The 12,408-nt window shown below is 49.1% G+C and overlaps 1 protein-coding gene and 1 long non-coding RNA gene across 2 annotated transcripts in view; one reads left to right on the forward strand and one right to left on the reverse strand.

Moving 5' to 3' along the window:
- Positions 1-256: 256 nt before the first annotated feature.
- Positions 257-8,246, reverse strand: LOC113194058 (uncharacterized). Its single transcript, XR_013342158.1, has 4 exons — positions 8,014-8,246; positions 6,437-6,472; positions 3,755-4,005; positions 257-785 (listed from the first exon to the last, which is right to left on the reverse strand). It is a non-coding gene; the product is annotated as an uncharacterized LOC113194058 (long non-coding RNA).
- Positions 8,247-9,489: 1,243 nt separating this feature from the next.
- Mef2d (myocyte enhancer factor 2D) overlaps positions 9,490-12,408 on the forward strand; it is a 36,142-nt gene continuing 33,223 nt past the window's right edge. The window contains exon 1 of the mRNA XM_026404915.2: positions 9,490-9,724. The gene's annotated coding sequence lies outside the window, so the exon portion shown is untranslated. The remainder of the gene's footprint in view (positions 9,725-12,408) is intronic.

Consider the following 12,408-nt stretch of genomic DNA (forward strand, 5'->3'; position numbering starts at 1 on the left):
ACACAAAAATATGTACTGGCAGATGAAGTGTGGTACCCTGGGTTGGATCCTGACAAGGAGGATATGAATGGGAAAATTGGTGAAGTCAAACATATTTTGGAGTTTGGTTCATAGTAAAAAAAAAAAAAAAAAATGTTCCTACTGGCTTCTTAGTTGTCACCAAGGGACCACAGTGACACGCGATGTTACCCCTAGAGAAATTCAGTGAGGAACACACAGGAGCCCTTTGTGCTATCTTTGCAACTTTTCTGGAAATCTAAAATTACAACAAAGTTTATTTAAAAAATGGATGGCTTCAATTTATAATCCCACTACGAGGGACCAAAGCGTCAGTCTTACCACACCCTTGCCAGCAGCAAGTATTTTTAAAAATTTTAATCCTTCAACAAATATTTGTGAAGTCTCCTGTATTAGCCAGGCACTGTCCCAGGCCCTCAGGACTTATTGGTGAGCAGAACAGACATAGGTCAGAGCTTCGTGGAGCAGAGAAAGACAGATGCTTGAGTATGGGAGAGGTATCAAGTGCTTTGGGAAAAGAGAAGAGCAGGATAAGGGGCATGAGGGTAGAGAAAAGGAGTACGGAATAGGTTGCAGTTCTAAGGAGGGACCTCAGGTCTGAGGGCACAGCTCAGTGCACAGCGCTTGTCTTAGCATGGATGAGGCCCTGGGTTTGATCCCCAGCACCACAAAAAAAGGAGAGTGATCAGGAGAGACTTCGTTGACAGGCAATATTGTAGCTATGACTTGAAGGAGGTGACAAGGTCTGTGGGCATCTGCAGGGAAGCCTGAGAGGTAGGGCAGAAGGGCAGGTCACGTGGGGCAGAGCCAACAAACACTCCCTTAAAACCTCCAGTTACTCTGCAACCTTCCCAGCCCCCTTGCAGTTGTGACGAGTTTGGGACCATGAAATGTGGCGGGAGATATGTCACCTCCCAGGCTCAAGGCCATAAAAATCCCATATGTGATTCTCCGATCTCTCCCTGACATGGTATTTGTGCACCCAGAGAATAGAGATTCCAATCAGCCTGGAGCCCTGAGTGACTGTCTGGAGCATCTCCTGCTAACCTGTGTGTGACGTGAATCAGGGGCTGAGTCACCAGCTCCGCAGCACCCTGGAGAGACAGCCACTAGCCTGGTTCTGAGACGACCCTTATTATGTTAAACTCCTGAGACGTGGGGGGTGGTTATCCTGCAACACACTCAGCCCATCTGGCCTGTATGGAAGGACTTGGCTCTTACCCCTGGGTTACAACTGAGTCAGCCCTTCATTCCAAAAGAAGTTTTCATGTCTTTGATAACGAATGTAGCAGGTTGTATTTTCCAAGGTGGCCACAACAAAAATCTGCCATCCCCTATGCCCCTCTATGTCACCCATTCAGAGGTAACATCTATGTCCCCTCCGCCTGAATGTGGGTGGGCCTCTAACTACAGTAAAGGTGAATTTGTGCAACTTATAAATCCAAATGAAAAAAGCAAAATGGCTTCTTCCTGGTCCTTTTGGGCCATTTGCTCTTGGAATTCTACCATCGTGCTATGAAGACCTTGTCATCTGCAAACAGAGGAGAGACTCTGAGAGAGTAGGGCACAACTGTGCACACCTATCATCCCGGCAACTCAGGAGGCTGAGGCAGGAGGATAGCAAGTCAAGTTCAAAGCCAGCCTCAGCAACGTAGGGAGGCCCTCAGCAATTTAAGCAAGACCTTGTTTCTAAATAAAAATATAAAAAGGGCTGGGCTTGGGGCTCAGTGGTTAAGCAACCCTAGGTTCAATGCCCAGTACTATAAACAAAGCGACAGACTGTAAAAGCAGCGTGTGCAACTTAGTGAGATCCTGTCTCAAAATTTAAAAAAATCAAAAATAAATAAGAAGGGCTGGGGATGTAGCTCAGTGGTAGAGGGCTTGCCTGGCATGAAACCCTGGGTTCCATCCGACTGTACCACACAAAAAAAGAGGGAGCACATACCCAGATACGTAAGCTCCCTGTCACTTGCCATGTGATGCCTTGTGCCACCCTGGGACTCTGCCAGCAAGGAAGTCATAATCCAGTGTGGCCCTTCAACCTTGGACCTCCATAACTGTCAGTGAAAATAAGCCTCTGCTGTGGTCACTCATGAATTCCCCAGACTCGCAATACTGTGCTTCCAGCAGCAGGAAACAGACCTGGTCCCCTTGGTTTTCTCTCAGGCAATATGCTCCCCCGCACCCCAGTACAAGGGCATTCTACCACTCAGATTCATCCCACCCCACCCCACCCCTTTTATTTTATGGTTCTGGGGATTAAACCTAGGATCTCGTGCATGCTAGATAAACTCTCTACCACTGAGCTACACTCCAGACCCTTTTTAAATTTTTATTTATTTTGGGGGGCAGCGGTACTAGGGATTGAACTCAGGGGTACTTAACCGCTGGAGCTATATCCCCAGCCCTTTTTGTTTTTTTTTTTTTTTATGTTGAGACAGGACCTCACTAAGTTGCTAGAACTATAGTAAGTTGCTGAGGCTGGCCTCAAACTTGTGATCCCCCTGCCTCAGCCTCCCAAATAGCTGGGATGATAGCAGTGTGTCAACATGCCCAGTCAGGCTATCTGCTTTTTGAGCCCCTAAACCCCCTTGTAAGGAGTGTGACTCCCTTGAAGTACCCACGCCGGGGAGACCACAGGAAGAAACGAGAGATAGAGAAGGATCATAGCTGTCCCAGACTCCACCTGCTAGAATGTGCTCAGCCCAGGTATCGGGCTTGCAAAGACAACTTTGGGAAGACTTATCACCCAAACCCCATCAGACTGCAACAGCATGGAGCCCGAGTGACAATCATCCAGCTAAGTCCAGTCCATCCCCACCATAATAATGATTATTAGGGCTGGGTTGTAGCTCGGTGGTAGAGCGCTTGCCTAGCACGTGTGAGGCACTGGGTTCCATCCTCAGCACCACATAAAAGTAAACAAATACAGAATCAATACAATAAAGGTATTTTGTCCATCTATAACTAAAATTTTTTTAAAAACATCATGATCGCTGCATGGTCACTGAGTGTGGACAGGTAATTAATATGCATGTGCTCATGCGTGCTTATTTGCATAGGTGGCCTGCTCTTAAATGTACTCTGCTGAGATTTGCTGGTTCCACTGAACAGTTTGCCTCCAGCTGTTCTGTGTCAGCAAGCTCAGATCCACTCTGTGCTCTGCACGACTGTGTGGCATTCCACCGCACAGATGTTTCCTAACAGAGCACAGATGATCTTCAGATGTGCGTGGCTGGGGCCTGGCACTTCAAAAGGGAACTTGGAATCCCACTGTGCAAAGCAAGTCAATGGAGCCACCGGGGCAAAAGGGACAGACCCCTACCCCGCCTGGAAGGAGAGGTTCTCAAAGAAGCCTCTAGCTTTCGGTGGCACCTTTAAAAGCGCTTCTAGGGGCCAGGAATAGTTTCCATGTACCTTCAGCTACTCTGTGACTCTAGTCAGAATGTAAGCTGGGACAGGTGGATACCGACTGAGGTGGTGATTCTCTATATTTCTGTCCACCTTCCAGGGATCAGCAAAACCCAACTAGCTCCTAACAATCCTTTCTTCTCCAACCTTCCAAAACGGTTGTGAAGAGTAGAGCCTGGAGTTCTGAAAATACCCCTCCTCTTTTCTTTTTGGGTATTCGGGATCGAACCCAGGGGGGCTTTACCATTCACCACATCCCCACCCCCTTTTTTTTTTATTTTGAGATAAGATCTCACTAAATATCTGAGGTGAGCCTCAAACTTACAGTCCTTCCCCCTCAGCCTCCAAAGTCGCTGGGATTACAGTTGTAGGCCAACGCGCCCAGCTTCTTTCCCCCTTCTTAAAGATTGGAACGGCCTATCTCCACCTCCAGTCTTTTGGCACTTCTCTTCTCCAAAACTCCTCGGTGCCTCTCGTGAACTTCACAGGATGAAGACAGGAAGTCATTGAACAAATGGGGCGGCAGATTCCATTCTCACCTTCCAGGACTTGGGTTCTTATTCCCACTCTCAACATCTGTTTTAGGAGATAAACAGGAAGAATCTAGGAGTGGGGAGTTATGAGCCACAACCCCAGCCTCCTGCACCCTTCTTTGTTTTTGGTACCGGGGGTTGAACTCAGGGGCAGTCGACCACTGAGCCACATCCCCAGCCCTATTTTGTGTTTTATTTAGAGACAGGGTCTCACGGAGTTGCTTAGCACTTTGTAGTTGCTGAGGCTGGCTTTGAACTCGCGATCTCCCTGTCTCAGCCTCCTGAGCCACTGGGATGACAGGCGTGGGCCAGGCGTGCACCACCGGCACCAGGCCCATGCACCTTTCTTGAACTTGCCCTTGGCTACATATTTTCTCTCTCTGCAGGGGATGGAAGGACAGGGTAATTCTTACTGCAAAGCAACACAGCCCATTGTACATTGTTTCCATTATCTGCTGTAATCTCTGTAGCATTTTATGAGTAGCTCTCACATTATCACCGAGGAAACAAGGCTCAGAGAGGCTCAGTGACTCACCCAAGGTCACACCACCACTAGAAATAACTGAGCTGGGACTGGATCTCAGGTCTGTCTGACCCAGGCTTATTTCCCAGCCTTCTCTAAATCGGACCAACTCAGAGGCCGCTGCGTAACCACATGGATTTCAGTGCAATATTTGTCCTTAGGAGCACCTTCAAGGTCAAACGGAGGAGGGCATTGTCTAACTACCCTTTAGGGTTTTCCTTCCGGTTTCCCTGGCACGTGGAGTCCTGCGCCCCACAGTGTCCTTAGGGGCATGGAGTAGTGTTCTTCTTCCCAGTAGTGGTGAGACCCAAGCTGTTTTCTCCCTTGACCCTTGGCCTGGCCCAGGCAGTCCTGGGTTAGCATCCCACAGCCATTTCTTTGCTAGGTGAACATGAACATGCTCCTTAATCTCTCTGACCTTGTGGTCTCATCTTCTATAAAACAAAGAAAATCAACTGGACTTGGTGCAGCTTGGAAGGATGAGGCAGGAGGAGAGTGAGTTCAAATCCAGCCTCAGCAGAGGGCGAGGCGCTAAGCAACTCAGTGAGACCCTGTCTCTAAATAAAATGCAAAACAGGGCTGGGGATGTGGCTCAGTGGTCGAGTGCCCCCGAGTTCAATCCCTGGTACCAAAAAAAAAAAAAAAAACAGATCATTTTGCCAGGTGAGGTCCTGGATGAATGGTGCCTATGGTGCCAGCCTGGTGGCACAGAGCAGGAATGAAAATAAACGCGCACCCTTTTTAGCCCCAGCCTTTTCTCTTCCTTGGGGGTCTTGAAAGAGGCCTCTGGCTCCCTTCTCCTTCCTCAGCTATCCAGCTGCAGGGCTGGCTTCTTAGCCTCATGGGGCTGAAGCACACCCTGTTCCCTGCAGAATTTGGGGACCATGCCAGGACGGTCAGCTGTTAACCCGTGTGTATGACATGTACTCGATGTCTGATGACGGAGGGAGCCGCCTGCAGCCAGCCAGCAGACTGCCACAGAGGAGGGACTGGCTGTGGGTGCCTCAGCCCCGGGCCGGCCGTTCACAGGTGCCTGTTGAAGCAAAGGGCTCTCTTCTGGCCGGGGTCTGACCCAATAGAGGGAGAGACACGAAGAGTGGCGATGGCCCTGTGTCAACACCAGGTAAAGGACTGAGCTGCTCTTCATGCTACAGGTCCCCAGATCTGCTTCAAGATGCAGTGAGGTGGGTGACAGGGCTCAAAGGAGAGTCTAGCCTGATGGTTCCCTATGGACCCCTAAAATTTCCTCCTGTTGTCCAGTCAAGTGGATTCCTATCGACCTCCTTCATGCAGCAATTAAAAAATAAAATAAAATAAAATAAAGCTGGGTGTGCTGGCTCCCACCTATAATCCTAGTGATTTCTGAAGCTGAGGCCGGAGGATCACAAGTTTGAGGCCAATCTCAACAACTTGGCAAGACCTTGTCTCAAAACAAAAATAAGGCACACAGCAAAGGATACAATTAAGAATGTGAAGAGAGAATCTACATAATGGGAGAAAATCTTTGTTAACTACTCTTCTGACAGAGGATTAATATCTAGAATATATGAAGAGCTCAAAAAACTTTACATCCCAAAATCAAATAACCCAATTAATAAGTGGGTAAACGAACTAAACAGACACTTCTCAAAAGAAGAAATACAAATGAGCAACAAATATGTGAAAAGAAGGGACTGGGGTTAGATCCGTGGTGGATCACTTGCCTTACATGCATGAGGCACTGGGTTGGAATCACAGCACCACATATAAATAAATAAATAAATAGATTGTGTCCATCTACCACTAAAAAAAAAAATAAATTAAAATGTGAAAAAAATGTTCAACATCATTAGCAGTTAGGGAAATGCAAGTCAAAACTGCACTGAGATTTCTTCTCACAGCAGTCAGAATGGCAGCCATCAAGAATACAAATAATAGGGCTGGGGCTGGGGCTCAGTGGTAGAGCGTTTGCCTAGAATGTGTGAGGAACTGGCTTCGATTCTCAGCACTGCAAAGAAAGAAAGAAGGAAAGGTCTATAAGTAAATAAAGGTCCATTGTCAACTAAAAATATTTTTAAAAAGAATACAAATAGTAATAAATGCCGGAGAGGATGTGGAGGAGAAGGAACACTTTTACACTGTTGGTGGGACTGCAAATTAGTACAGCCACTGTGAAAATCAGTCTGGAGGCTCCTCACAGACTAGGCATGGAACCGCCACGTGACCCAGTTTTACTACTTCTCTGTATTTACCCTGAAGAATTAAAGCCATCCTACTCCAGGGACACGTGCATAGCCATGATTACAAACAGTGGAACCCGCTTAGGTGCCCATCAACAGAGGAGTGGACCAAACAAATGTGGTCTATAGACACAATGGAGTTCTACTCAGCCATAAAGGAAAAGGAAATTATGGCATTTGCAGGAAAACGGATGGAACTAGAGACCATCGTGTTAAGGAAAATAAGTCCGACTCAGAAGGTCAAGGGTCCTGTGATGTTCTCTCTCCTATGTGTAAGCCAGAGAGGAAGGAGGAAAGCAAGAGGTCAGGGTGGATCTCCTAAAAACCCAAGGGAGAGGTCAGTAGGAAAGGCACCAAGAGAGGCCGAGAGGGAGGGGATGCTGGGAGTGATACTGGCCAAATCACATTGCTATATTGTGTGCACGTGGGAACAAATCCCACCAATACGCACAACTACAACGTACCAATAAAAAATGGGAAAAAGACCGGGCACAGTGGTGCACGCCTGTAATCCCAGCAGCTAGGGAGGCTGAGACAGGAGGATCAAAAGTTCAAAGCCAGCCTCAGCAATAGTGAGGCACTGAGCAACTCAGTGAGACCCTGTCTCTCAATAAAATACAAAACAGGGCTGGGGATGTGGCTCAGTGGTGGAGTGCCCCTGAGTTCAATCCCTGATATCAAAAAAAAAAAAAAAAAAAAAAGCTAAACTAAATAAGTAAATAACAAAAATAAAATAAAAATAAGTGAGAGAATAAAAATAATGAAATGGGGCCTGGATTGTGACTCAGTGGTAGGGCATTTGCCTAGCACGTGTGAAGCACTGGGTTCCTTCCTCAGCACCACATACAAATAAATAAATAAAATAAAGGTCTATCAACAACTAAAAAAAAAAAAAATTTAAAAAAAAATAAATAAAATGCAGTGGGAAGGTCACTGGGCAGGTGAGATCCCCTGCTGCCATGTGGCCTCCCCTGGTAGGGTCCTCCAAGCCTCTGTGACTGGAAGGCCCATGCAAATTCCAAAGAGCTTGCATTCTGTCCTCTCCCAAGTTTCGCCCCTGGCCTTTGCCTTTCTGCTGAGTTCCCCACCTTTCAGCAGACAGACCAAGTCCTCCCCCTTTCCCTACTGGTCCTGGGAGCCGGGCTTAAGAGTTTCCTGCCCTGCCCCCACCCTGCCTGGCCCAGAGGGTTCACACTCAATCCCAGCGTCCGGGAGTGGGACCCACACTCACAGCTTCCTCAGCCTGGGCTGCACCCTCCTGCGCCTGTCAGGGAGGCAGGGAGCCGGAGCCCTGAGCTCCCCCACTCACCTCCTTTTCTGTCTCCGGTATCCCCGGTGCGAGCAGCGTCAGGGCCTCCTCCAGGCCCTCCAGGGACACAGCCTCTTGTTCCTTAGCAACAGCGCCCCTCTTCCCCACATCTCAGCCCCCTTCTGGGGAGCTCTGGTAGCAGCGCTGTAGGGACAGCAAGGCTGGACTTTGTGGGAACTGCCATTGCCACCCCTGAGCACCTTTCTGACTCTTGGGAAGTCCTGCTGGGTCCCCTTTCTCAGCTCCTGTCAGATTGCTTGAGACCGCTTCAAGGCAGGGCTCTCAGGTGTCTGCCCTCTCTGTGCCCCGGGTCTCTCAGTTGGGATCAAGTGTCACTTTTGCTGCCCCTTGTCCCTTGGTCCATACTGTAACCTCTCATCCACGTGTGTGTCCCTGGGGGTCTCTGGCTGCTCTAGCCCCTCTTGCATGTCTTTGAGTCACACTGTGTCGCTGCCAGTCTCTTCACTAACAGAAGTCCCCTGAGTGCCCGCCTCCAAGGGCCAGTCACGGTGGCAACCCCCTGTCACCAGGGCCACCACCCACCACACCCTTTCCCCTCTTTGGTGGAAAGGCCTGTGGCAGGACAAGTCACAGAAGACAGCACCCCAGAGTTCTGCTTCGGGCTTCAGTGGAAATGGACACGACACGGGACTTTGGGCCAACCAGAAGAGCCCTAGGCCCAGAAAAGAATGAATGGACCTCCCACAGCCTGACCTCTGACCCTGCAGCTACTGAGGATGCAGAGTCCCCAAGAGGAGCTCCTGAAGGGCTCAGCACCTGTGACAGCCAGGAATTGCCGGCCGAGACCACTGATCTCCACCAGCACTGGATAGGACAGTGAGATCTCCCCAAGAATGGCCTCCCTTTCTCTGTCATGGCACCCACCTGACTTATCCTCTGCCACCCCACCTGGCTCAGCTAGGGAGGCTGAGGTCTGACAGTATCATCTGGGGGTTAAGAAGCCAGGGCTGGAGACCACGTCAGCAGAGGGAGAGCTAAGAAACAATCTTTCCAGAGTAAAGGGGGATGGAGGGAAGCCCAGCTGCAGGCAGGACAGCGATGGAAGGAGGCGGAAATGGGGACATGGGGGAGCTCGGGGAGGGGGCGCTGGAAACCGCCTTCCAGCTGAGGAAGCAGGAACCAGGCAGAAGGAACTTTGGGCCAGGAGGCTGGACCAAGTGACCTCACCCAAACTCTGGTCTGCTGCTGTTGCCACCTGGCCACTCTCCCAGCCCTCCTGGGTCCCCAAGCAGGAGAGCTTTTTATAGTCCCCTCCCCAACTTGGGTTTGAATAATTAAACAAGATGGACAGAAATAGCAGCCGGACAGCCAGGGCGGGTTATTTTGGGGTTTTCTGGAACACAGTGCTCCTGGGTGTCACCCCACCCCTGCAGAGGGCGGGGCCAGCATCAAGGCTGCCGGGAGATTCCTGTGGGGGAAACCCACCCGCACCCCTAAGCTTTCTTGGGTTGACAGAGTTGCTCTCTCTGCCAGAGGAGGGTCCTGCCACTTCTTCCTCCCCAGGAAGAGAGGGCTCCAGCTGCCTTCTGAGCCTAGCTGCTCCCTGGCAGGAAGTGCCTTCTGTTGTCTGTCAGGTCTTCTACTTCTGAGATGGTGAAAGATATTTACAATCAGATCGATAAGCAGCTGCAAGACAGGCTGAACCAGGAGGACGGGGCCACTGCTCCCATGGCCAAGGAGCTGGAATCAGGTGATAGGAGGTCGTATCCCCTCCCCCAGTTATGCCCACTGGGAAGCCTCAGAGGGAATGGAGGCTGGGAGGGGAGTGGGGGAGAGCTAGGGAGAGGGAGGAATTGGCTGGGGCGTGGGGGAAGGTTGGGTAGGGCTCCAGAGAAGAAAAGGCCAAAGGTGGGTTAGTATCTGGGCAACAGTGTCCCGTCCCTGGCAGAAGCCCAGCGAGGGTTTCCAGGGACAGGTTTCAGAAGCTGTGCTGGAACAGGGAGAGGTGAGCACTCCTCTGCCCGCCAGGTCTTACTTGCTGCTGGTTCTCCAATACTTTTATTTATATTACTTTATTTTTGGTACCAGGGATTGAGCTCAGGGGCACTTGTTCACTAAGCCACATCCCCAGCCCTATTTTGTATTTATTTAGAGATAGGGTCTCCCTGAGTTGCTTAGTGCCTCACTGTTGCTGAGGCTGGCTTTGAATTTACAATCCTCCTGTCTCAGCCTCCAGAGGTGCTGGGATTACAGGTGTGCCGCCACCACGCCTGGCTTCAGTACTTTTATTTTTTTTTCTTTTGGGTACTGGGGATTGAATCCATGGGCGCTTAACCTCTGAGCCACATTCCCAGCCCTTTTATTTTTTATTTTAAGATAGTATCTTGCTGAGTTGCCCAGGCTAGCCTTAAACTTGCAATCCTCCTGCCTCAGCCTCCCAAGTAGCTGGGATTATAGGCTTGCACCATTGCTCCAGGCCATTATTTTTATTCAACTACAGACATCTGTCTTATTCCTACCTTGAAATTCCTTTAAAACCTAGACACAGAGGGGTCACGGGAGAGGGAAGAAAGAAATCTGTCATGTTTTCTCCCTTTGGGTAACAATATCAGGGGGTGGGTTTGGAGGTCAGATTTCAGGAAATACTGATATAATTCATTCATTCATTTTATTCATGCAACAAAAGTTTTAGGGGTGAATCACACCTGTAATCCCTGTTACCAGGAGGCTGAGGCAGGGAATCGCGAGGTCAGCCTGGGCGATTTAGCAAAACCCTGTGTCTCAAAAATATTTAAAAAGGTTGGGGATGTAGCTCAGAAGTGGAGTGTCTCTGGATTCAGTTCCCAGTATGAGAAAATAAATGTTTTAGAGCACCACTTATAAGCCCCCACATTGTGCTTGGTGCTGGAATAAATTAGTATGTCATGGCCTTGCTCTCAAAAATCTCACAGTTCAGTGGGAGAAATCACCTTTTGGGTGTTTTTTTTTTTTTTTTTTTTTTTTGGTGCTGGGGATTGAGCACAAGGGTGCTTAAAAACAGCCTCCATGCCCAGTGGGGGTAGGGGGGCTTTTAATTTTGAGACAGGACCTTCTTCTAAGTTACTTAGACACCCGCTAAATTGCTGAGGCTGGCCTTGACTTGTGATCTTTCTGCTTCAGCCTCTTGAGTTGCTGGGATTGCAGGGGTGCATCACTCTCCCTGGTGGGAGATGGCCTTCTTTAAACCTATTCTCACCATTTCCTGAGTGCTTGCTGTGCAATAGGTGCCCCACAAGAACTTCACAGAAAGTGTTCCATTTAATGTTTACAGCAAGTCTATGATCTAGGTAACACTGGCCCCACACATCAATTATTATAAGATGAGGAGGTGGATCCAAAGTCACTCAACTAGTAAACAATGTAAATGGAGTTGAAACCCAAATTTATATGATTCCAAGTTCTGTGCTGTTAACCACTGCCCTGGGTGGTCTCTATGGCAAGAAGAAAAGACAGGTTCATTAAATGCAGTAAATGTTCACAACAGTGAGACTGTCTTTAGCTGAGTGTATGTGTGTGTGTTACTCTCTGCTGGGTGGGCAATCAGGGGAAGCCTGGCTTTGCACTAGACTCAAAGGATTAATTAACTAATTCTACAAACACTTAAATTGAATACCTACTAAGTGCTCTGTTCTTAGTGCTGGGGACAGAAGAAAACGAACTCTTTGTACTTGGGGGGACATGCAGAGCTGGACAGGGAAAAAACAGAAATCAAGAGTCTTAAAGCCAAGCTTCCTTTCCCTCAAAGTTATTCTGCTCCCCTTGCTTCTGGGTTTCTTATCCAAGTGCAAATACCCAATCTTTTGGAGAATCTAAAGGAAAGAGCTGGCTGGGAATACACTCTCCTGGGGCTGTGGATGTAGCTCAGTGGTAGAAAAGGTTTAGCCTGCAGGAGGCCCTGGTTCAATACCAACACACACACAACAAACCCCACTCTCCTACTGTGGGAACCGCTTCCTAAAGTCTACCCTAAATTTCCTCCTACTCCAATATATTTCCCCACATCCCATTTCATTCCTCCTTTCCAAGGCCAAATTTCATAGCAGTAACTTTGCAGGCCGGTGGCCCTTTAAGACTACCTTCTTCCCCCCACGTGCCGTCTGGTTGGGCTGGCGACGCTGACGCACACGTGACGTCAATGGCAGCTGGTGGAGTCTGGGCACGAGGAGCGAAGTTAGGATGGGGGTGGGGGGGAGACGAAAGAGAGGGCGGTTCATTTGCATTTAAAGGAGCCACTCCAGGATTAGTGATGGGGGCTTTAAAGAAATGAGTGTTCCGCAAACTTTCGGTCCAGAGCTATGAGGCAAGAAAAAGGCGTGGTACAGCTGAAGTCGGTGACGACTTGAGTTTACGATATCAATTATGTCCTTCCGCGGGAAGGGGGAAATAGTCCGCTGG

Source organism: Urocitellus parryii, chromosome 11, assembly GCF_045843805.1.
Source record: "Urocitellus parryii isolate mUroPar1 chromosome 11, mUroPar1.hap1, whole genome shotgun sequence".
Lineage (NCBI taxonomy): Eukaryota > Metazoa > Chordata > Mammalia > Rodentia > Sciuridae > Urocitellus > Urocitellus parryii.